Source organism: Orcinus orca, chromosome 13 (genome assembly GCF_937001465.1).
Source record: "Orcinus orca chromosome 13, mOrcOrc1.1, whole genome shotgun sequence".
Taxonomy (NCBI): Eukaryota; Metazoa; Chordata; class Mammalia; order Artiodactyla; family Delphinidae; genus Orcinus; species Orcinus orca.
This window is the reverse complement of record NC_064571.1, coordinates 23,743,859-23,770,176: the sequence shown is the minus strand read 5'-3', so window position 1 is coordinate 23,770,176 and position 26,318 is coordinate 23,743,859.

Genomic DNA, 26,318 nt, shown 5'->3' with positions numbered 1-26,318 from the left:
GGACGCGGGTTTGTGCCCAGTTCCGGGAAGATCCCACATGCCGTGGAGCTGCTGGCCCCGTGAGCCATGGCTGCTGAGCCTGCGCATCCGGGACCTGTGCTCCGCAATGGGAGGGGCCACAACAGTGAGAGGCCCGCGTACTGCAAAAAATAAAAGAATAAAAAATTTGATAGGGGTTGCATTGAATTTGTACATTGATTTCGGTAGTAGAGTCATTTTCACAATATTGATTCTTCCAATTCAAGAACATGGTATATCTTTCCATCTGTTTGTATCATTTTTAATTTCCTTCATCAGTGTCATAGTTTTCTGCATACAGGTCTTTTGTCTCCCTAGGTAGGTTTATTCCTAGGTATTTTAATCTTTATGTGGCAACGGTAAATGGGAGTGTTTCCTTAATTTCTCTTTCAGATTTTTCATCGTTAGTGTATAGGAATGCAAGAGATTTCTGTGCATTACTTTTGTATCCTGCAACTTTACCAAATTCATTGCTTAGCTTTAGTAGTTTTCTGGTGGCATCTTTAAGATTCTCTGTATATAATATCATGTCATCTGCAAACAGTGACAGTTTTACTTCTTCATTTCCAATTTGTATTCCTTTTATTTCTTTTTTACTCTGATTGCCGTGGCTAAGACTTACAAAACTATGTTGGATAATAGTGGTGAGAGTCCACATCCTTGTCTTGTTCCTGATCTTAGAGGAAATGCTTTCAGTTTTTTACCATTGCGAATGATGACTGCTGTGAGTTTGTCATATATGGCCTTTATTATGTTGAGGTAGGTTCCCTCTATGCCCACTTCTGGAGAGTTTTTATCATAAATGGGTGTTGAATTTTGTCAAAAGCATTTTCTGCCTCTATTGAGGTGATCATATGGTTTTTATTCTTCAATTTGTTAATATGGTTTATCACATTGATTGATTTGCGTATATTGAAGAATCCTTGTGTCCCTGGGATAAATCCCACTTGATCATGCTGTATGATCCTTTTCATGTGTTGTTGGGTTCTGTTTGCTAGTATTTTGTTGAGGATTTTTGCACCTATATTCATCAGTGATATTGGTCTGTAATTTTCTTTTTTGTAGTTTCTTTGTCTGGTTTTGGTATCAGTGTGATGATGGCCTCATAGAATGAGTTTGGGAGTGTTCCTTCCTCTGCAATATTTTGGAAGAGTTTGAGAAGGATGGGTGTTAGCTCTTCTCTAAATGTTTGATAGAATTCACCTGTGAAGCGATCTGGCCCTGGACTTTTGCTTGTTGGAAGATTTTTAATCATAGTTTCAATTTCATTACTTGCGATTTGTCTGTTCATATTTTCTATTTCTTCCTGGTTCCATCTTGGAAGGTTATGTCTTCTAAGAATTTGTTGATTTATTCCACGTTGTCCATTTTACTGGCATAGAGTTGCTTGTAATAGTGTTTTAGGATGTTTTGTATTTCTGCGGTGTCTGTTGTAACTTCTCCTTTTTCATTTCTAATTTTATTGATTTGATTCCTCTCCCTATTTTTCTTGATGAGTCTGGCTAATGGCTTATCAATTTTCTTTATCTTCTCAAGGAACCAGCTTTTAGTTTTATTGATCTTTGCTATTGTTTTCTTTGTTTCTCTTTCATTTATTTCTGCTTGGATCTTTATAATTTCTTTCCTTCTGCTAACTTTGGGTTTTGTTTGTTCTTCCTTCTCTAGTTCCTTTAGGTGTAAGGTTAGATTTTTTATTTGAGATTTTTCTTGTTTCATGATGTAGGCTTTAATTGCTATAAAATTCCCTCTTAGAACTGCTTTTGTGGCATTCCATACATTTTAGATCATCATGTTTTCATTGTCATTTGCCTCTAGGTATTGTTTTAATTTCCTCTATGATTTCTTCAGTGATCTCTTGGTTATTTAGTAATGTATTGTTTTGCCTCCAAGTGTTTGTGTTTTTTTCCCTGTAATTGATTTCTAATCTCATAGCGTTGTGGTCAGAAAAGATGCTTGATATGATTTCAATTTTCGTACATTTACTGAGGCTTCATTTATGACCCATAATGTGATCTATCCTGAAGAATATTCCATGGGCACTTGAGAAGAAAGTGTAGTCTGCTGTTTTTGGATGGAATGTACTACGAATATCAATTAAATCTATCTGGTATATTGTGTCATTTAAAGCTTGTGTTTCCTTATTAATTTTCTGTTTGTATGATCTGTCCTTTGGTGGAAGTGAGGTGTTAAAGTCCCCCACTATTTTTGTGTTACTGTCGATTTCCTCTTTTATAGCTGTTAGCCATTTCCTTATTTATTGAGGTGCTCCTATGTTGGGTGCACATATATTTATAATTGTTATACCTTCTTCTTGGATTGATCCCTTGATCATTATGTAGTGTCCTTCCTTGTCTCTTGTAACATTCTTTATTTTAAAATCTATTTTACCTGATATGAGTATTGCTACTCTAGCTTTCTTTTGATTTCCATTTGCATGGAATATCGTTTCCATCCTCTCACTGTCAGTCTGTTGTGTCCCTAGGTCTGAAGTGGGTCTCTTGTAGACAGAATACATACGGGTCTTATTTTTGTATCCATTCAGTGAAACTGTGCCTTTTGGTTGGAGCATTTAATTCATTCACATTTAAGGTAATTATCAATATGTATGTTCCTGTTACCATTTTCTTAATTGTTTTGTATTTGTTTTGTAGGTCCTTTTCTTCTCTTGTGTTTCCCACTTGGAGAAGTTCCTTTAGCATTTGTTGTAGAGCTGGTTTTGTGGTGCTGAATTCTCTTAGCTTTTGCTTGTCTTCATCGAAGCTGAATGGGGTCCTTGCTGGGTAGTGTATATCTTGGTTGTAGGTTCTTCCCTTTCATCACTTTAAATATGTCTGCCTCTCCCTTCTGGCTTGCTGAGTTTCTGCTGAGAAATCAGCTGCTAACCTTATGGGAGTTCTCTTGTATGTTATTTGTCATTTTTCCCTTGCTGCTTTCAATAATTTTTCTTAGTCTTTATTTTTTTGCCAATTTGATTATTATGTGTCTCAGCTTGTTTCTCCTTGGGTTTATCCTGTATGGGACTCTGTGCTTCGTGGACTTGTGTGATTATTTCCTTTCGCATGTGAGGGAAGGTTTTGACTATAATCTCTTCCAATATTTTCTTAGGTCATTTCTCTTTTTCTTCTTCTTCTGGGACCCCTATAATTTGAATTTTGCTTGAGTGTAATTTTTCCCAAAGGTCTCTGAGACTGTCCTCATTTCTTTTCATTCTTTTTTCTTTATTTTGTTCCATGGCAAAGATTTCAACCATTCTGTCTTCCAGGTGACTTATTTGTTATTCTGCCTCTGTTATTCTGCTACTGGTTCCTCCTAGTGTATTTTTCATTTTAATTATTGTCTTGTTCACCTCTGTTTATTTGTCCTTTAGTTCTTCTAGATCTTTGTTAAACATTTCTTGTATCTTCTTGACCTATGCCTCCGTTCTTTTTCCAAGATCTGAGATCATCTTTACTAGCATTACTCTGAATTCTTTTTCAGGTACAGTGCCCATCTCCTCTTCATTTAGTTATTATTTTAGGTTTTTAATCTTGCTGCTTCAACTGCAACATATTTCTTTGTCATCTCATTTTGTCTAACTTGCTGTGTTTGTAGTCTCCTTTCCGCAGGTTACAGGATCATAATTCCTCTTGCTTCTGGTGTCTTCCCCCTGGTGGGTGAGGTTGGTCCAGAGGCTTGTGCCACTATCCCCTTGATAGGGGTTTGACTAGTGTTGTGGTGACCAGAGCCTTCCCTTGATACAGAGTGGGTCCTCCCCTTTGCTGTGTGGTTGTCACTGCCCTGTCAGGGGCAGGGTCTGCTCCCTAGTTCTTGGAGTAGAGGCCCCCAGATCTGTTTCATAGGTGTGTTTCTGATTTGAGGTGTGTAGTAGTTGGGATTGGTGCACTCCCACTGGAAGAGAAGCCACTGAGTATTCCTCCCCTGGAGCTGTTGACCTGTGGATGTGCTCTGCTGTGTCCCCTTTCACCCATTGTGTGGGCTTACAAAGTTCACTGTTGTTGGCATTGCTTTCAGTCCCACCTTAACTGTGGGTATGCTGTAAATTGGCCCTGGTGACTCTTAGGCCTGGCTTTCACCAGGACACCAGCACAGATCCGCTGAGGTCAGGTCCATGAGCTTCAGTAGTCATATACCTGGACCCACTGTGGGAACTATGGAGGCAGCTATGGAGGCATCTCAGCCTGGCCCAACCCCAATGTGTATATGCCCACAAATCCCACAGCTGCTAAAGCCAGATCCTTCCCAAGTGCATTAGCACTTCTTGTCCTTTCAGATATTTTGCAGAAGCTGGGTTTTGGAAGCCATTAACAGAGGTGTAACTCCATGGTTTGCACAGCTGTGAGGAGAGATTTCAGCTCTTCTGCTTTAGTCACATAACCCCTGGGGCTCACGAGTGGTTTCAGCCCCACCTCTGTGTATTCTTCCCACCAGAGTCTGCTCCAGAGGCCACAGAACACACGAACCTATGAGGCAGGAGGGAGCCGAGACAGCATTTGGGGCTAACAGGCTGTCCAGGCAGGAGGGTGCTGGGGTAGCAATTGGAACACACAAGCCTGTCAGGCAATGATCAGCATAAGCCAGTCACCCAGGTGGGTGTGTTGGGTCAAGGAGGTGATGCCAGGGGCAAACTAAGCCAGTTCCAGTGGGAGCTCTCCCTAGTTCCCATGGATGCTGGGGCCAGTGCATGCGGGGCGAGCCTACAATGGCTCAAGCTGGGACACTCAGGGCTGTGGCACTGCACTCTCCTCTGAGCCTCTGAAGTTTCCCTTCTTTCCCAGCTGATCTCTCCACTGGTGAGGAGACTTCCCCAGATGTGGGAACCTCTCGTCTCCTTCAACTCCTCACCAGGGTACAGGTCTCATCCTGCTTCCTCTCCTCTTCCTTTTCATTTCTTCTTTCTTTCATCCTACCCAGTTACATGGGTATATTTCTTGTCCATTTAGATGTACAAAGTTCTCTGTTAGTGTTCAGCAGGTGCTCTCTGAGAATTGTTCCATTTGTAGACTTTTTTTTTATTGGGTTATAGTTGCTTTACAATGTTGTGTTAGTTTCTGCTATATAGCAAAGTGAATCAGCTATATGTATGCATATATCCCCTCTTTCTTGGATTTCCTTCCCATTTAGGTCACCACAGAGCATTGAGTAGAGTTCCTTGTGTTATACAGCAGGTTCTCATTAGTTATCAATTATATACATATTCATGTATATATGTCAATTCCAATCTCCCAATTCATCCCACTCCCCTTTCCCCCCTTGGTGTCCTGACCACAGTGAAAATAATTTGACCACAGTGAAAAACAAAGTGAGAGCTGTCTTTGCTACATCACATGGTCCCAGTTACAGAGAGATCTTGAAAATCTCAGATACTGTAAAATTCACATCCATATAGTATAATGTTGCCTTGAATATTTTGAAGATGCTTAGCATAGCACTGTTTTCACCCTGTGTTTCCTGTAATGAACATGAACTCACTCAAGGGATATTTTTAATTCACTAAGATTATTAAAAAATTAAAAAAAAACACCTTCAATTCTGATCCCAGACTTGAAAGGCAAGCAGCTCTGACGAATCCTTTTCTGCTTTATTTGGCTTTGGCTTCTGGGGAGCAATTCACCCTTACAGAATTAACAAATTTTAGAAACTTTATAAGACTGATGGCTGAGAAGAGTAGATACCATTTGAATGATTGCAAATTTAGAGTAGATATTGCTCTTGATTTACTTGCATCTAGACAAAGCTAAGAAACCTGTATATTTGGCATAAAAATCAACAGTGCACAATGAGATCTTCCAGTAAACAAGACAATAGCTGAGAACCACAGTCTTCCCTATTCCCTACTCTGCTCCCTACCAAAATTCTGACGTAGGTAACAGTGGAAGTAAGGTAAAGTTTATATTGTTTCTGGAATCCAAGTAGGCTTCTACTCAAATAAAAAGCGCTCAGGAATTTCTGCTTGACACAGTGTAAATAAGTCCTGTTAACTAATAGGAATGATAGCACAGTGGATTCATGACCCAGAGGGTCTGAATCACAATCTACATCTATCACTAGAGTCCAAGGTAAATATTATCTTTATTAGCCCTGTTGTTACTACTACTACTACTACTATTATTATTATTAATTCACCTCCCAAGAAAGGTATTTGATCTTAGGAACTGTGTACAAGAGATTCTACTTTATATGAATAAATCATGGTTTTGCATGTATACTGGTAGACAAGTAGACAACATGGTGACATGGGGGGTGATACCTCTGATGGTTGCAGATGTTTCCAGAGAGATCTCTCCACTGCAACAAGTATCTCTCCTAGCATAACAGAAAGCTACACCTGGAAGGGGTGAAGGATGAATTGAATGGAGCCTTGCTTGAAAGCTCATGGCAAGGATAGCTACACAAATCAGGGGGACATCTGTGGTTGGATTGGAAAGAAGTTTTCAAATAATAACAGATATTCTTTGTACCAGACAGTAACACTTAGGAGATCTGGTAAAACTAGAAAGTTCTGTGTACATGAGAGGATATGGGAGTTGTTGTTCACAGATACAAAAAGCTACAACAAGAAGAGGCCATACACAATCAGTCATAGGATGGAGATCTGGCAGATCCGGCACTTCACTCAGAAGTTTTACCTGATAATTCTAAATCAAAGAATGATGATAATAACTACCATATTAGTGCTTAAAGGAACATTTTGGGGAAAAAAAGTCTCTCATTGCAGACTGCAGAATAGAATGGAGGGGCAAGGCTAGAAGCATGGACACAGCACCGTTAGTATAATTTAAGTGAGTGCACTTGGGTTTGAACTAGAAGAGTGATGGTGGGAATGAGAGAAGTCAATGGATCACAGAGATATTACAGATATGATGCTGGGATTGTCAGGATCTAAGACTGATTGAAACAGGGGTGAAAAAGAGGGAAAACTCAAGGTCAGTTCCTAATTTTACATCTTAGGCAACTGGAAAGGGGTTCATTGGTGCACTGAAATAGGATCATAGAACAAAAAGCAGGTTTGACGATGGCAGAATAAGTTTAGTTTGAACCTGTGGGACATCCAGGTGAAGACAGTAGGCAGCTGTCTACATAAGTCTGGAAACCAGGAGAGAAACTGGGCCAAAGATAGATAGATCTGGAAGTCATAAACATATAGATAGAAATTAAGCAATGGAAGTGAATGTTATCACCCAAGGAAAGTATAGACTGAGAACAGAAAGCTGAAATATTACCCTTCTATTAGACACCAGGAATACACAGACAAGACAGAATTCCTGCCCCTGGTAGCCAGTCTAGAGGTTGGGATTGGAATAGGAGTTGGAGAAGTACTCTTTGTCTTTCTACTATGTATTAGATTCTCTCTTCTGGTTCTGAGATGAACATGACACAGTCTCAGCTAACAGTAAGTTCACAATTTAGTGAGAGAGGATAGACAAGAGAAACAACTCAGATACTACAGTGTGCTATGGGAGACGAAAGAGGCACTGAATTCATCCACTGTAGGCTGTAGCCTGTTGAAGGCCAAACAGGAATTGGCGAGGTATAACATGTTTCAGATGGGAAAGGTCTTTGAAGGGATGTGAACCAATGTATGAAAAGGCATAAATTTGAGAGAAAGTTTGGGATATTTGGGAAATTCCCATAGTTACCTATGGGCCAGTGGAAGGTTCCCAGCTTGGTGAAGTTCAGTGAAGTTTCTTGGATGCCACAGGAAGGAGGCTAGGGAGTATTTAGCTGTGTTTACAGATTTCAATTCTTACTATGAATACATATTTTAAGAAAAAGCTGGTGTTAATTTTTGACTATGTAAATACTATTCATTCATTGTTAAAAGAATTAGAAAAAACAGAATTTTTTAAAAAAGGATCACTTAGTTTACTAATGAGAACCTACTGCATAGTACAGGGAACTCTACTCAATGCTCCATGGTGAACTAAATGGGAAGGAAATCCAAAAACGGGGGGATATATGTATACTTATAGCTGATTCACTTTGCTGTACAGTAGAAACTAACACAATATTGTAAAGCAACTATACTTCAATAAAAATTAAAAAAAAAAAAAAAAAAAGATCGCTTAGAGTATCTCCAAATAGAGATGTCCTCTGTTAAGGGTTTGGTGTATAATCTAGATTTTCTTCTGAGTATATATCTAATATGCTTATTGGTTAAAAATTTGTTTTAATTTACAAAAAAATGGAGTCATACTTTGCATACTATTTTATAACCTCCTTTTTTAAATTTTAACAATATACATGATCATTTTTCCATAAATGTACCTCTAAATGTGTAAATCTCTTTTCTTTTTTTTAATAAATTTTATTTATTTATGTTAAAAAAAAAAAAGAAGTTTTACCTGACAGAGATACAGACCTCTCATGTTATAGATTATATCTATTAAGCCTATAATCTATTTTATAGATTCTGCCAAGCTATAATACTGGTTGTGGCCATTCCTTAGTTTCATTCTTCCCTTTTTTTGAATACTTTTGTCAATTTCAGCATGACTCAGAAAGAAAGTTATGCAAATTTGCATGCCCTTTGCCATCTTTCCAGAAGTTTTAACATCTCTGTTTTGAGATCCAACCAACAATAAAATATTTCTTGCATTTCCAAGATGTTCTATCATTCTGTTGTTTTTGTTCACTGTTGAACACAGAGGCTACTGGCTTAAATTCAAAGGTTCATTTTGCCTCCAGCTAAGGATTCAGATTTAACGATTTAATACACAATAATTTTCATATTTTTCTCATTTTCTCTTTTCACTACTATCAAAAGATTCATTTTCACTTTTGCTTATGAAGATAGTAAATAACAACAAAATGTTATAAAAGAGAACTTTTGAAAAACTTTAAACATATTCAGGTGAATATTATTCTAATGAATCATTAACTCAAATAATATTGAGAGGCAGTATAGACATCATGGTGGTTAAGATTATAGATCTTAGGGCTTCCCTGGTGGCACAGTGGTTGAGAGTCCGCCTGCCGATGCAGGGGACACGGGTTCGTGCCCCAGTCCGGGAAGATCCCGCATGCCATGGAGCGGCTGGGCCCATGAGCCATGACCGCTGAGCCTGCGCATCCGTTGCCTGTGCTCCGCAACGGGAGAGGCCACAACAGTGAGAGGCCCGTGTACCGCAAAAATAATAAATAAATAAAAATTAAAAAAGATTACAGATCTTGGAGCCAGTTTTCATTACTCACTTTTTAGCTATGTGACCTTGGATAATTTATTCAGCCTCTCTGTTTTTTAGTTTCCTTATATGTGAAATAGGAATGATAATAGTAACAACTCTCCTTATAGAGTTGTTGAGATTAATGAGTTAATTTATGTCAGACACTGAGAATAGTACTCTGCTCATAATAAAGTTATATTATTGTTTATTGTTAATATTACCCAAATTCCAATGATTAACAGAAATAAAACTGAAATTACTTTGGTTGATGTCAGGACATCAGGAATTTATATTGTGTGAGTGAGAGGTAAGGTTTTAACTTTTTCAGGTTTTTCTGTTTGTTCGTTTTTGCTAGCAAATAATTAACTATTACCTCAGTATTATTTAACAAAAATTTATTCCTGCTAATTTTTTTATATTCATGTTACTTCTAAGTTATTTTATATTTTATGTTGTTATAAAAGTAATCACTTTTCAACCTTATTTTATTACATAAATATGTTCATTTTAAAAGAAGCATAAAATGCAAATGAGGTAAAAAGCATATCTTTCATATTCCAACTTTAAGAAACATTTATGTGTATTCTTATTAAGTTAGAATGAGTTAGGTTATTCTGTGGTTAAAAAAAAAAAAAAAACACTTGGGGTTTTAAAACCACAATGGTTTATTTCATCCTGTCACTATATCTATCTCAGATCAGCTGGGGTCTTTGATCTGCTATATCTTAATCCCTTACTCAAGAGGCAGAACTCAAAAGTTGCATTCCTTCACATTATTTAGATAAATGTTTGGGATGTCTGGGTAATATGGACTAGTCTATACTTGTCTTAGTTCCTGCTGCTATAACAAGAAAACCATAGACTGTGTGACTTAAACAGCAAATGTTTATTTTTCACAGTTTTGGAAAGTAGGAAGTCCAAGATCAGGGTGCCAGCAAATTTGAAATGTCTGGTGAAGACCCTCTTTCCCATTTGCAGATGGCTGCCTTCTTGCTGTATCCTCACATGGCAGAGAGACGGAGCAAGCTCTCTTGTCTCTTCCTCTAAGGAGAATAATCCCATCATGAGAGCTCCATCCTCATGACCTCATCTAAACCCATTTACCTCCCAAAGGTTCCATCTCCAAATACTATCACACTAGGGATCAGGGCTACAACATATAAATTTGAGGGTGGGGGTAAACATTCAAATCATAGCAATTCTTTATGTGTTGTATTAAGTATTTTTGATCCAAAGACCCCATAGATAGTCACAGTTGTTTTTTAGACATAAATTCTTATAAATTTGTGATGCACCTGTACATTCTCTTTCTCAATCCCCTATTTCTTTTGTGACTAATTTGTGGGTACCTTGAGTTTATTGTGCTTCAGAGAGAAAACTATAGTTTTAGTCATTTCTTTCTTAACCATGTTGCTAAATTAAAGGACTTACTGGTGTCATACCCTTTGTATGACCTTTACATTTCAAGAACTTAATGAATTGAGGGCGTAGTGGTCATACCCTTGATTTGATCCTGGGTTTTAGTGGGATTTCTCCCTCAGAACATTCTTAGTTTACCCTCCCCACAAAGCCAGTTTTGGGTTGGAAGGCACTTGTCTCTTTGAACTCTGTAAATCTCTGATTTTGTGAACTCTGTGTTCCCATTGATTCTGTTTACAGACTGATTGTTTTCTGCAATTATCTTTTGTTTATGTTACCTTTCCAAATAGATCCTAAGCAACCAGCACACATGCTACCAACATTTTGTTTTCTGTCCTTTTCCTCCTACAGCTACACATTTTTCATGCACACGCTCTGCCTTCCAGCAGCTACAGTTGACACTTTATCAAATGTTCAACCTCTGTATTATGTGAACCACCATTTTCTCAGTTTCTAATATTAGTTTCCTCATTTCCCACCCCCTGAGTCCTAATACAATGCAACAAATATAAGGGCTTTTGGTTTCCACTATACCCTATTATTGTTATCATTTGTGTCAGCGAAGATAGACTAGGTTATACTCTTGTAATATACAGCCTCAATGGTCTAAACTGGAAAAGGTTTATTTCTTGATCATACCACATGTCCACCACAGGTCAGCTGGGGGCCTCCCTTTGCATTATCCTCACTCCTGCACCCCAGCTCCTGAGCAACCCTCATCAGGAGTGATCCTAATCACCTCAAAAGAAGGAAAAAGAGGACAGCATATCCATATTGGCTCTTAAACTTGCCCCTAGGCAAACACAAAGAAAAGAAACCACCCATCATTCCACTGGCCAAAGTAAATTATATGGTTGTACTTCAAGGGGATGAAGAAGTGCAGTAAATCCATGTGTTTGAGACTAGAACTAGAATTCTCAAATTCATCCTCTCTCTCTTTTTTCTCTCTCCCCCACCTTTAATATGTATACTATATATTTACATATAATACTTTTATTAAATATTTTATTGCAGTGTTTTTCCCATTTGTGTTTTGCCAAACCATAATGACACCAGAGAAATTGGAATGGGGTATGAAAAAGGGAGGTATCAGGCATTCAGGTGTTGGACTACCAAATTCAATTCAAGCAGACTAGCCATAATATCTTTCCTTTTAGACACAATCGTCAAAACATGTGTTTCAAACATTTCATGTGTATTTATTCATTCTGTTTTTTTCTTCTTGATTAACCTCAGTTTACTAGTGTAAATCCAGTGAATTATACATAACCAACCCACCAAAATATTACCAATGATTACTTCTGGTCACTGGAATTACAGGTTAATATTTTCTTTGTTCATCTGTATTTCCTAGGAAACTTGGGCCCTTGGATTGAGCAACCATGAATCTGCACAGTAGTAAATCCTTGAAAGCTTTATAGTGAGAATGTGTTAATGAATAAAGTATAAAATACTTGGAAATTGAGTCATTCTAGACTCCTTTATATACCTGAAAATTAGAAAATAACAGCTTTGTGAAATGGCTTAAAAGCGGTAAAGGAAGAAACACTTAGACCAGAAATTACTTCTAAATTAAGCTTGAGACACAAGTATTAGAGTGGGACTGTACAAAATCCATCTGGAGGAGGGTATTCTAATACCATACACTTAAGCCAGTGGACTAGCTATGGCCATGTAAGTATAAATGGAATTCTTGCACCTGGCAGGCCACTGTATTTGCTGATACATAATGAGGGTTCTCAAACGTAGACTCTTTATTCCCTAGAGTCTCATTAAACTAAATATACTTGCCTTAAGCCACCTGCCTTTGGGCATTTTAAATAGAAATATAATCAGATTCTTTTCCCATCTTGATAAATTGGCATTAACTACTACTTTATAGGAAATAAGCTCAATAATTAGTGTCTCTGATTACATGGATAAAACTGTTGAATCTTTTAGAATGCTTTTTAAAAAAATACAGGCTTTCTAAATTTGGTGCAGTTGAAGGAGGGGATTTGAAAGCCCTGAGCCAGTCATGACTGTGATGAGTGTCATTAAAATAGCAATCTCTTTTTGGTAACTCATCTTGTCCCAAATAAATGTGATTTAAGAGTATGGGAACACCTGTTCTAGGGTGGCAATTTTTACCTCACTGCTCTAATATCCATGAAGGCTGTGATCTAGGGAGAAACACATGAATATTAAGAGTGAAATGTCTAATTCAAGAATTAAGAGAAAGGATCCCTAGGAAATGGACTGTCCTAGAACCATGGCCCAATTATATGTCGAGTTTATTTATTACCAAGTAACTCACTTCAGATATATTTCCATCAATAACTATTGCTCATATATGGTGATCTGAGAGCTGTGCAGACTCTGGGTCAGGTCTCCCTCAGTGTTGAGGGAAGTTGTTCCCCACTTGGGTCTTGCCATCTTTCCAGAAAGCAGACATAAAGCAGAACCAGGTTCTTGCTGCTCCAGGGTCCCACAAAACTTTATCTTCTGGCCTCTTCTCTGCTAGCTCAGATGAGATTTCTATTTAGACTACAAGAAACACTTCTTGCATGTTTCTTAAAGCTCTGTTCAGCAACACACAAATTTTCCTAAGGCCTTTGACTTATGTCAAGAGACTGGCCAGATAATTCTGCTTTCCTACTCACCATATATTATACCTACCTGCCTTGGAGAAACAGATGCAGAGCTCTGACCATAAGGAGGCATGTTGCAGGCTGACAAGAAGAAATAATTTGCAAGTCCCCTGAGTACAGAGAAAAAAAGAAGGATAAAAATAATTATAGGGAAAAAAAGTATATATATATTTTTTATCAAACCAGTGTTAAAGATAATGCTAATAATAAGAACTAACATTTCTTGAACACTTACTTTGTTGCTGGCTATGATAAAAAGTGCTATAACTAGAGTGATTAAAACTTCATATCAATCCTAATGAGGTAGAGAATGACTATGCTACCTGGGCCTTGGGAGAGAATACTATCTTCCCCAACTGAGTGGCATGATAGGGATTGAAATGAAAGTCTCTCTGACCCCAGAGGCTTGGCTCAGCCCCAGGGGTGACTTTGGTCTCTGTGGTTACACTATGATGAGGTCATGGACATTGTTCTGAAGGAATGTGGAGACTTTGCTATGTTGCAAGAGTGTCTGTGATACAGTAAGACTTTGACATTTACCTGGTAATTATATGGACAGTGATTTAGAAAATGTTTAAATTGGATATGAGATCTGTTATTTCAACAGCCAGCATAGTGATCTCAGCCTGAACAGGGATAATGATAGAGGTGTCTGAGAAGAGTAAATTTATTTAAAATATGTTTATAATGCAAAAGTTAAAGGATCGGGTGAGTCATTTGATTTGTAGGTTGAGGGAGAGGGAGAAATTGAGTATTTCTAGACCATGGCCTTTCTAGAAAACAGTAAAGAACTACTATTTAATTCAAGATGACAGAGTTTTGAAAGTATTCACATTCAGTCTTCTAGATTAGAGTGTTGTGTCTGAAGGGCCTTTAACCTCTCTTTTGGTTACAGATCATGCTGTCACAACAATATGTCATGTGAATCTGAAGGGCCAGGAGACTCTTAGGGAATCCTCCAGAAGCAGGCCTTGGATACTTATCTTTGATTTTCTCTGTTGCAATCCTTACCTTATTTGGGGATTGTACAGACTTGTTTAACTGACAAATCAAAGCTTAGACCACTATCTTCCCAAGAGAATATTTTGGAGATACAACAAAATAATGGATGAATAAATAGTCTTTAGTCTAAATTCTGTACTCAGGGAGAATTTTTATTTGTTTTTGGCTTGCTAATTTATATATCTTTCAGAAAATAGTGAAAGCACATTTCTCAGAGTCCCTAAAAGGAAAGGACAAGTGGAGACAGTCAGAACCAAAACCTGATCTGGTTCTGACTGTCTCAGCACATGCCCAAGACTCCACCCAGTGCTGGCTTCAGCATCTTTTGCTTCAGTGCTTCTCCCTTCTGGGCTGAAGGTGCAATTGCTGTGAAAGGGAGAGTGCACAATTAGAGGGAAAGGAACCAGCTCAGATGCAAACCTCAGGTCTTCTGTGCCAGCACTTTAGGGCCTGACCTTGTCTCCAAGAGGGTGGTGAGGGCCACTGAGCATAGGAGAAACCCTGGCTCATACCTGACTCTGGTTTTGTCCCCTCCATCTCCAGCCCCACTTCTCAAGAAGGCGATAGGTGCCAGCAGACTCTGGGGGAAGACACAACTGGTGCTTACTTCAGATCCAGCTCTCCCAGCAAAGCTGCTGAGAACACATAGATTGTATAGGGAAGCTCCCACACAAGGACACCACTTAAAGACTGTGATAGGTAACTGTTTCACCTAATTTCATAAAGACAGAGAAAGCTAAACAAAATGAGAAGACAGAGATATTTGTTTCAAATGAAAGAACAAGGAAAAAACCATAAAAACTAATGAAAAGAGATAAATAATGTACCAGGTAGAGTTCAAAATATTAATAATAAGAATGCTAGCTAAACTTGGAAAAATAATAGATGAACACAGTGAGAATTTTTTTTTTTATTTTTTATTTTTTTTAACATCTTTATTGGGGTATAATTGCTTTACAATGGTGTGTTAGTTTCTGCTTTATAACAAAGTGAATCAGTCATACATATACATATGTTCCCATATCTCCTCCCTCCTGCGTCTCCCTCCCTCCCACCCTCCCCATCCCACCCCTCCAGGCTGTCACAAAGCACCAAGCCAATATCCCTGTGCCATGCGGCTGCTTCCAACTAGCTATCTACCTTACTACGTTTGTTAGTGTGTATATGTCCATGACTCTCTCTCGCCCTGTCACAGCTCACCCTTCCCCCTCCCCATAACCTCAAGTCCGTTCTCTAGGAGGTCTGTGTCTTTATTCCTGCCTTACCCCTAGGTTCTTCATGACATTTTTTTTTCTTAAATTCCATATATATGTGTTAGCATATGGTATTTGTCTTTTTCTTTCTGACTTACTTCACTCTGTATGACAGACTCTAGGTCTATCCACCTCATTACAAATAGCTCAATTTCGTTTCTTTTTATGGCTGAGTAATATTCCATTGTATATATGTGCCACATCTTCTTTATCCATTCATCCGATGATGGGCACTTAGGTTGTTTCCACACAGTGAGAATTTTAACAAGGAACTAGAAAATATAAAAAGAACTACTTAGATCTGGAGAACACAATAACTGAAATGAAAAACACACTAGAGGGATGTAAAAGCTGATTAGGTGATACAGAATAAAGTATAAGTGATCTGGAAGATAGAATAATGGGAATCACCCAATCAGAACAAAAAGTAAAACAAAACAAAAAACATGAGGGCAATGTAAGGGACTTTTGGCACAGCATCAAGCATACTAACATCCATATTAGAGGGGGCACCAAAAGAGAAGAGAGCAAGAAAGTTTTGAAAACATATTTGATAAAATTATAGCTGAAAGCTTGCTGAACCTGAATAAGGAAACATATATCCAGGTACGGGAAACACAGAGTCCCAAAAAGATGAACCCAAAGAGTCCCATACCAAGGCAGAAATTAAAAATAAAGAGTGAAGTCTAAAGACAGCAAGCATTAAACAAAGAGTCACATACAAGTGCACCCAAATATGTCTATCAGATGAAGTTTTGCAGAAACTTTGCAGGCCATAGAGAGTGGTATGATACAGTTAAAGTGCTGAAAGAGAGAGAAAAAAAACCTGTAATAGTGATTTTCTTCTATCCATCAAGATAATCATTTAGGATAGAAGGAAAGATAAAGAATTTGTCAGACAAGCAAAAACTAAAAGATTTTATCATACTAAACTGACTCTAAAAGAAGGGTTAAAGGGTCTTCTCTAAGTGGAAAAGACAAGACTATAACAAGAAGTAAGAACTTACAGGAAAAAAATCCCACTAGTAAAGGTAAATATATAGTAAAGGCTGTGAATCAATCACTTAATGAGCTAGTACAAAGATTAAAAGACAGAAATTATAAAATCAACTGTGACTACAATAAGCAGTTTAGGGATAAACATGAAGATGTAAATATGACATCAAAAACATGTAATGTGAGGGAGGGGATGAAAATATAGATCTTTTAGAAAGTGTTTGAACTTAAAAGATTGTCAGTTTAAAACAAGTATATATAGTTACAGGTCAACATATATGAACCTCGTGGTAACCACAAATAAAAACCCTCCAAAAGAAACACAAAGGCTAGAGAGAAAGGAACACAAACAAAACACTAAGGAAGATCATCAAACCACAAGGGAAGGAACAAGGGAAGAAAAGGATATAGAAGAACTACAAAAACAACTGGAAAACAAGTCATAAAAAAAAACTGTACAGACCTATCAATAATTACTCTAAATTTCAATGAAATAAATGCTCCAATCAAGAGACATAGGGAGGCTAAGTGGATTAAAAAAACAAGCCCATCTAAATGTTGCTAACAAAAGACTAACTTCAGAGCTAAATACACACACTACTAAAAGTGAGGGGATGGAAAAAGATATTTCATGCAAATGGAAATGACAAGAAAGCTGGAGTAACAATACTCATATCAGACAAAGACTTTAAAACAGTCTAACACAAATGACAAAGAAGAGCAGTATATAATGAGATCAAAACAAGAAGAGAATATAGCATTCATTAACATATATGCATCTAATATAGTAGACCTAAATAATAATACAGTTGTAGTAGAAGACTTTAATACCCCACTTACATCAATGGACAGATCATCTAGACAGAAAATCATTAAGGAAATAGTGGTCTTAAACGACACATTAGACTGATTGGACTTAATAAGAACCTATAGGACATTTCATTTCAAAACAGCAAAATACTCATTCTTTTCAAGGACACATGAAACATTCTTCAGGATATATCATGTACTAGGCCACAGAAAAAGTCTCAACAAATTTAAGAGGATAGAAATTATATCAAGCATTTTTTATCTGATCACAATGATATGAAACTAGAAGTCAACTATAGAAAGAAAATTGGGAAAAGAGCAAACGCATGGAGAGTAAACAACATGCTACTATAAAACCAGTGGTCAATAATTGAAATCAAAGAGGAAAACCAAAAGGAAAATAAAAGGAGAGACAAAGGAAAATAAAAAAGCAACTTTCCAAAATCTATGGTATGCAGCAGTTCTAAGAGGGAAGTTAATAGTGATACATGGCTTTCCTCAAGAGAAAATAAAAATATCAAATAAATAACCTAATATTACATCTAAAGGAATCAGAGAAAGAAGGACAAAAAAAGCCAAAAGTCAACATAAGGAAGGAAATAATAAATATCAGAGAGGAAATAAATAAAACAGAGACAAATAGAATAGATGAATAAAACCAGGAGCTGAGCTCTTTTTTTTTTTGAAAGATAAACAAAATTGATAAGTCTTTAGCCAGGCTCATCAGCCAAAGAGAGAGAGAGAGAGAGAGAACCCAAATAAATAAAATAAGAAATGAAAGAGGAGAAATTGATATCACAAAAATTTTTAAATATCATAAGATGATTCTACGAACACTTATATACCAAAAAATTGGACAAGCTAGAAGAAATAGGTACATTCCTAGGAGCATATAATCTTCTAAGACTTAATCAGAAAGCAATAGAAGTCTGAACAGATCAATCACTAATAGTGAAATTGAATTTGTAAATTAAAAAATCCCAGAAAACCAAAGTCCAGGACCAGTAAGTCTCATGAGGGAACTCTATCAAACATATAAAGAAGAATTTATACCTATCCTTCTCAAACCATTCCAAAAAATTGAAGAGGAGGGAACACTCCCAATTTCATTCTATAAAACCACAATTACTGATACAAAAACAAGGGAAATACACTACTAAAAAGAAAATTACAAGCCAATATATCTGATGAATATAGATGCAAATATCCTCAACAAAATATTAGCAAACCTAATTCAACAATATATAAAAGGATCATACACTGTGATCAAGTGGGATTTATTCTAGGGATGCCAAGATGGTTCAACATATGCACATCAGTCAATGTGATGCATCACATTAACAAAAGGAAGGATAAAAATCACATTATCATCTCAATAGCTGCAGAAAAAGCATTTGACAAAATTCAAAGTCAATTCATGGTGAAAACACACATCAAAGTTGTTCTAGAGGGAACATACTCAACATAATACAGGCCTTTTATGACAAACCCATAGCCAACATTATACTCAATAGGGAAAAGCTGAAATCTTTCCTCTAAAATCAAGAACAAGACAACAAGACATGGATACCCACTCTTGCAACTTCCATTTAACAAAATTTTGGAAGTCCTAGCCACAACAATCAGACAAGAGAAATAAATAAAATGCATCCAAAATGGATGGAAAGAAGTAAAATTATCACTATTTGCAGGTGGCATGATACTATAAATAGAAAACCCTAAAGTCTCCACCAAAATACTGTTAGAATTAATAAATGAATTGAGTAAAGTTGCAGGATACAAGATTAATATACAAAAATCTGTTGCTTTTCTATACACTACTGATGAACTATCATAAGGAGAAATCAAGAAAACAATTTCATTTAAAACTGAATCAAAAAGAATAAAATACCTAGAAATAAACTTAGCCAAGGAGGTGAAAGCTCTATACTCTGAAAACTATAAGATATTGACAAAGGAAATTGAAGTTGATACAAATTAATGGAAAGATATACTGTGCTCATGGATTGGGAGAATTAATATTGTTAAATTTTGATACAACCAAAGCAATCTACAGATTTAATGCAATCCCTATTAAAATACTAGTGACATTTTTCACAGAACTAGAGGAAATAATCCTAAAGTTTGTATGGAATCACAAAATACCCTGAATAGCCAATGCAATCTTGAGAAAAAAGAACAAACCTGGAGGTATAACACTCCCAGACTTCAGACTATACTACAAAGCTACAGTAATAAAAACAGCATTATATGGGCACAAAAACAGACACAGATCAATGGAACAGAATAGAGAGAAATAAACCCATGCACTTATGTTCAATTAATCTATGACAAAGGAGGCAAGAATACACAATGGAGAAAGAAAATCTCTGCAAAAATTGGTGCTAGGAAAACTGGAAAGCTACACATAAAATAATGAAATTATAAAATTTTTCTCACACCATACACAAAAATAAACTCAAAATGGATGAAAGATCTAAATGTAAGAATGGCAGCCACAAAACTCCTAGAAGAGACCATAAGCAGAACACTCTCTAACATAAATTGTAGCAACATTTTTTTTCCTTTGGATCTGTCTTCTAAGACAAAGGAAACAAAAATAAACAAGTGGGACCTAATTAAAATTAAAAGCTTTTACACAGCAAAAGAAATAATCAACAAAACAAAAAGACAACCTACTGAATGACAGAAAATATTTGCAAATGATATGACCAATAGGGGATTAATATCCAAAATATATAAACGTTACTTACAAAACAATTTCAAAAAACAAGCAACCAGGGCTTCCCTGGTGGTGCAGTGGTTGAGAGTCCGCCTGCCAATGCAGGGGACACGGGTTCGTGCCCTGGTCCAGGAGGATCCTACATGCCGTGGAGCGGCTGGGCCCATGAGCCATGGCTGCTGAGCCTGCGTGTCCGGAGCCTGTGCTCTGCAATGGGAGAGGCCACAACAGTGAGAGGCCCGCATACCACAAAAAAAAAAAAAAAAAAAAAAAGAATCCCATGTAATAACTGTAAATGGAAAGTAACCTTGAAAAATTGTACAAAAGTAAAATATTAAAAAACAAACAAAAAAAATAAGCAAGCAAATTAAAAAAATGGGCAGAGAATCTGAATAGATATTTTTGAAAGAAGACATACAGATGACCAACTGGCACATGAAAAGATGCTCAACATTGCTAATCATCAGAGAAATGCAAATCAAAGCCACAATGATATACCACCTCACACATGTCAGAATGGCTATTATCAAAAAGAACACAAATAATAAATGTCGGTGAGGATGTGGAGAAAAGGGAACACTTGTACACTGCTGGTGGGAATATAAATTGGTGCAGCCACTGTGGAGAGCAGTATGGAGGTTCCTCAAAGTCTAACAATAGAATTACCATATGATCTGGCAATTCCACTCCTGGGTACATATCTGAAGAAAATGAAAGCACTAATTTGAAAAGATATATGCACCACAATGTTCACAGCAGCATTATTTACAATAGTCAAGCAATTTAACTGTTCTTCAACAGATGAATATAAAGATAAAGAAGTGTGGTTTATATATGTAATGGAATATTACTCAGCCATAAAAAATGAAATTTTGCCGTTTGCTAAAACATGAATGTACCTGGATGGTATTATGCTTAGTAAAACAAGTGAGACAGAGAAAAGGAAATACCATTTGTTATCACTTATATGTGGAATATAAAATAATGCAACAAATGAATTAATATAACTTAACAGAAACAAACTAACAGAAAAAGAGAACAAACTAGTTGTTACCAGTGAGGAGAGGGATATGCAAAGGAGCCTGTTGGAGTAGGGTATTAAAAGGTACCAACTACTATGTTTGAAATACATAAGCTACAAATATATATTGTATAGCACAGGAAATGTATTTAATATTTTATAATAACTTGTAAATGAAGTATAATGTATAAAAATATTGAATCACTATGTTATAAACGTGAAACTAATCTACTATTATAATATAATTATACTTCAATAAAAAATCGTTTCCTTTTTAATGCTTTCCTAAAAGAATATTTGAATTAAAAAAATCCATTCCACAATAGTTTGAACACATGCCTATTAAAGTATTTACATTATTTATAATATATACCTCAATGCCAGGCTGTGACCTAGGTTGTGAATTTATTACTGTTATCTTTGTATTTCTACACATTGAACAGTCCTCAAAACATGGTAGATTCTCAGTAACTGTTTGTTGAATAGTAATTCGTTTTCATTCCTATTTGAAAGTTTTGGTTACAGATGAAGTTATCAATCTGTTTTCTCCTGGGGAAAAAATATTGTCCTCTCTCTTTATACCTTTCTGGATATTAAACATTTTTTTAAATTGTAAGTTGATGCTAAATATAAAAGCAGGGATTTTTGGCTAACTGAAGTAGTAATCAAATGAGTTATGTTTATAAAAAACATTTCACATGGTAGCTTATTCTTATCACTACAATTAAGTTCACATCATTACTTCTACTTAAATTCTCCATTTTCTTTGTCCTCTTGGCCTTTCACTTTTTGGAATAAATGTTTACTTTAGCTAGATATTTGAAAAATCTTGCATTGTTGCCAAGTTTTATATTTGAAGGTTATTAAATGTAATTAAACTGTTAAAAACTGTAATGTCTATTTTTATTTTAGAAGAATGACAAAATGAATGGACTCAAAAATTTGAGACATACATAAGAAATGGAATTAAAGGTATTGCTTTACCTGCTGTGGAGTGTAATACTCACCAACACTTTCAGTGTTTTCTTTGCCAGCATTGGACTCCCCAGGAGAGAAAATTGTATTAGCATTTTTTACTGTCACGTGTTCCAATTGCCAACACTCTTCTCATTTAGTGATAAGAATTAGCTATGCAGTCTTATTCTACAAATTTTCCTCTCACATTTTTTGTTGAGGTAAAACTTGTATACAGTGAAACATACAGGTATTATGTATGCAATTTGGTCAGTTTTGACAAAATACACCTATCAGTATAGCGAATATCCCAATGAAGATATAAAATTTCATTGACTCCAAAACTTTGTCACCTGCATCTTTCTAGTTAATCTCCATTACCCAAAGGCAACACGTTTGATTTCTAAGACAATAGATACTTTTGCCGTTATTGTAGATTTTATATAAATGAAAGCATACAGTATGCACTGTTTTGTGTCTGTTTTGTTTGCTCAACATAATGTTTTTCAGACTATGTTGCTGTATACAATTTTTTTTTAAACATCTTTATTGGAGTATAATTGCTCTACAATGGTGTTAGTTTCTTGTTGTATACATTGATTAATTTTTTAAATGGATGTGTATATTCCATTATTTTTTCTTGTTGAATATATAACACATTTGTTTATCATTCTTAATTCTTAATAGTCATTTGGGCAGCTTCTAGTTTTACAACTAGTATAAGTAAGATTACTGTAAGTATTCTTATATGTCTTTTTGTGACCATATGTTTACATATCTCTTGCATACATACCTAGGATTGGAATTGATGGGTCATAGGATAGATACACATTTAATTTTTTAAGAACTTGCCAAACATGTTTCCAATGTGATTTTACCATTTTACACTCCTTGCAGCAATGTACAGGAATTCTATATAGTTACTGCATAGTCTAGTTTGGTATTATCAATCTTTTAAAAAATCTTAGCCACTTTAGTGGTTTCTCATTGCAGTTTTAATTTGCATCTCCCTAATGACTAATGATATTGAGTATCTTCTCATGTGCTTGTTGGCCATTCACACATCTTCTTTTTTGAAATATTTATTCAGTGCTTTTGCTTAACCTTTTAATTAGTTTGTTTGTTTTCTTAAGAGTTTCATATGTATTCTTGATATGTACTATATCAGAACATAGTAGTGAAAATATTTTATCTCAGTTTGTACTTTGTGTATTAGTGATAACTACGTCATTTGATAAACAGAATATTTTAGTTTTGTATGAAGTCCAATTTATTAGTTTTGTGGTTAGTATGTTTCATGTCCTCTTTAAGAAGTCTCTACTCCTAGGTCAAGAAGATGTTCTACCATGTTTTCTTCTAAAACCAGATGGTCTGGGTTTTTATGTGTATAATACCTCTCAAATTATTTTCTGAATATGTTGAGAGGTAGGCTTATATTTATTCTCTATATATTTACTCAGTTGTTATTCCACCATTTGTTAAAAAGGCTTCCCTTTACCTGCTGAATTTACTTGGTACCTTTGTTAAAAATCTGTTGAACAGTGGTTCTATTTCTAAACCTCTATTGTGTTCCTATGACATAGTGTTCTATCCTAATGCCAACCCCACAGTGTCTTGATTACTCTGCCTTTATAGTAAAGCTTGAATTCAGATAGTGTGAGTCCTCTAACTTTGTGTCTCTTTTTAAATATTATTTGGCTGTTGTATATTCTTGATTTTTTACATAAATTTTAGAATCAGTGTGTTTTTTCCTTCAAGAAAAGATAGTGGAATATTGAGAGTAGGTGTATTGAATCTATGTACCAATTTAGAGAGGATGGACATTTTAAAAATACTGAGTTTTCTGATCCATAATTGTAGTTTTACTTTTTTAGTTTATTCATTCATGTTTTATAATTTTCAGTATAGATGTTTTGCACATATTTTGCTATATTATTTCTAGAATGTAATGTTTTTTATGTTAATGTAAGATTTTTTTCCTAAAATTTATTTTCCAATTCTTTGTTACTAATATGTGGAAACGTTAATGGATTTCATATATTGACTTTGTATCCTGTGGTCTTGCTAAATCCGCATAGTAATTTTTGTAGATTCCTTAAGGTTTTCTATTTAAATGATCATATTATATGTAAATAATGACAGCTTTACTTCTTTTTCAAACTTAATTTTTTTTTACTTTTCTTTGTCATCTCACTGCACACATTAGGACTTTTAGTATTGACTATTAACAAAAGTGGTGAGAGTGAACATACCCTGTATTGTTCCCAATATTAGTAGAAGAGCATTTAGTCACAGTTAAATGTAATATTAGCAGTAGGTTTTTCACTGATTCCTCTTATAATGTTGAGAAATTTTCTTTATTACTAGTTTTCTGAGAGCTTTTATCATTTATTAAAGTGATTATATGTTTTCTTCATTTATTTTTATTCCAACATTCCCCTACACTGTACATCCTTTGGCATCACCTTTCAGGTGTCAGCTCCTTATCAGCTATCTCTGCTATGGTTTGTGCAGTCCCACCTTCCAAATATTCAACTCAGCCTCAGCTAAGTATCTGCAGTGAATATTCACATGTACTTCTGCCTTCACTTTCACCCTGCATAGCTCTTCCTCTCCAGTGTCCTGCCTTGAAAATACCAGTCCTTCAGTGTCTTCAAAGTCTTTTCTCTACCTTTTCAGCTCTGAGAGATTCTTGGCTCTGCCTGAGCCAGTAGCCATAAAATGCCCCAAGATGGAAAGCTAAAACAATCTTAGGGTTCTGTTTATGTGTTTCCATTCTATCCAGGACCATAGTCCTGTGCTGCATGTTGTTCAATACCTTTCAAAAATATGACCATTAGTGGAAGAGAGCGTGAAAGGGAAGGAAATATAGAAGAGTAAAATGAGCCTCAAACATAAAAAAAATGTGTGAGTATGTGGAAAAATCTGATGTTTAACTAATTATAGTATGAAGCACATAGTTATGAGCATTTTGAAGTTTATAAGAATTGTACTTGATCATCTCAGTATTGTCTAGTAATTTCAAAATAGAATTCTATCATATGTGGTTTATCATGGTAATGCTATATTATAGAAACAACAGTGCAGGAAAAAATGATACTGGTTTTGGAAGCAAATAGATACAATTCTAAGAAGTTGCAAACAAAATTTAGTATGTTGGAGTTCAATTTTATTATCTGTTAAATAAAGACACTATTATTTTCTTTTAAAGATTGCTTTGAGTATTCAAGATAACAATGTTTGTAAAAGACTCAACATCATTGCTTGCCTGGAATTTAGCAGGAGATCATTACTTGAAGGTAATGATAATAATAGTGATGAAACAGGTATTGTTAACTTATAAACTAAAAAAAAAAAGTGAACTTTCTGGGAGTATCTGCTTTGAAGAAGGGTCAGTAACTTATTTACAGTTTTCCTGGCACTGCATGAGAAACTGGTAAAAATGCTATCTGGAGGAAACCCATGGAAATCTTTTTAACTCTGCTCCTGGCCTATTTAATCAATTCATCATGGAAAGTGCTTTATGGAAAGCAGCAGTAATGCCATTATCTCACATGGACATTCCTTCCTTCATAGTTTGATTCCAAAAATGTCACATCTTTGATGACTTTAAAAGTAATCTTTATGGGAAGTGCATTGCTTAATATACAGTACTGAAGAAATCTCCCCCTCCCCAACAATCATACATTTATGGTGAATAAAGTGATGTTCTTTCTTTCTCTAAACAAAAAGGAACACAAAGCTGAGGAATGAATATTTCTAGAGAAGTGAGGTAATTAGAAGCAAATGCAGAGTAATTGCAGTGCATTTTTTTTTCAGCTATTTATAGAGTAAAAGTTCTAGGGCAAGAACTATGCTTTACATGTGCTAGCTTTACCATTGGGTGCACTATTGGTATTACATAAAAAAAAAAAAAGTTTGCAAGTAAACTTTGTCAATATTTCCAAAGAAAATTCACTAGAAAAAGAGCATTGAACTTATATAGCTTAATAAATATTGCAATTTCTACAATATTGAAAAACTGATTTTAATCTTTAGGCTATTTCACTGAAAATCATAATTTAATACTCTTGAAGAAAACTATTTTCTCTGAGATCCAGATGTTTGTCAGATCTTTGATGTGTGACCTATCATTCAATAGGAAAATAAGTGAAGGTAAAACATTATATATATCTCTGTGTGTATCTCTATTTGTTTATTTATAATTTATATAGCACAGTTTATATAACACACTCTTCAAAAAGGGTTTCAAAGAATTATGATCAAGATTATAAAATAAGGGGCTTCCCTGGTGGTGCAGTCGTTGAGAGTCCGCCTGCCGATACAGGG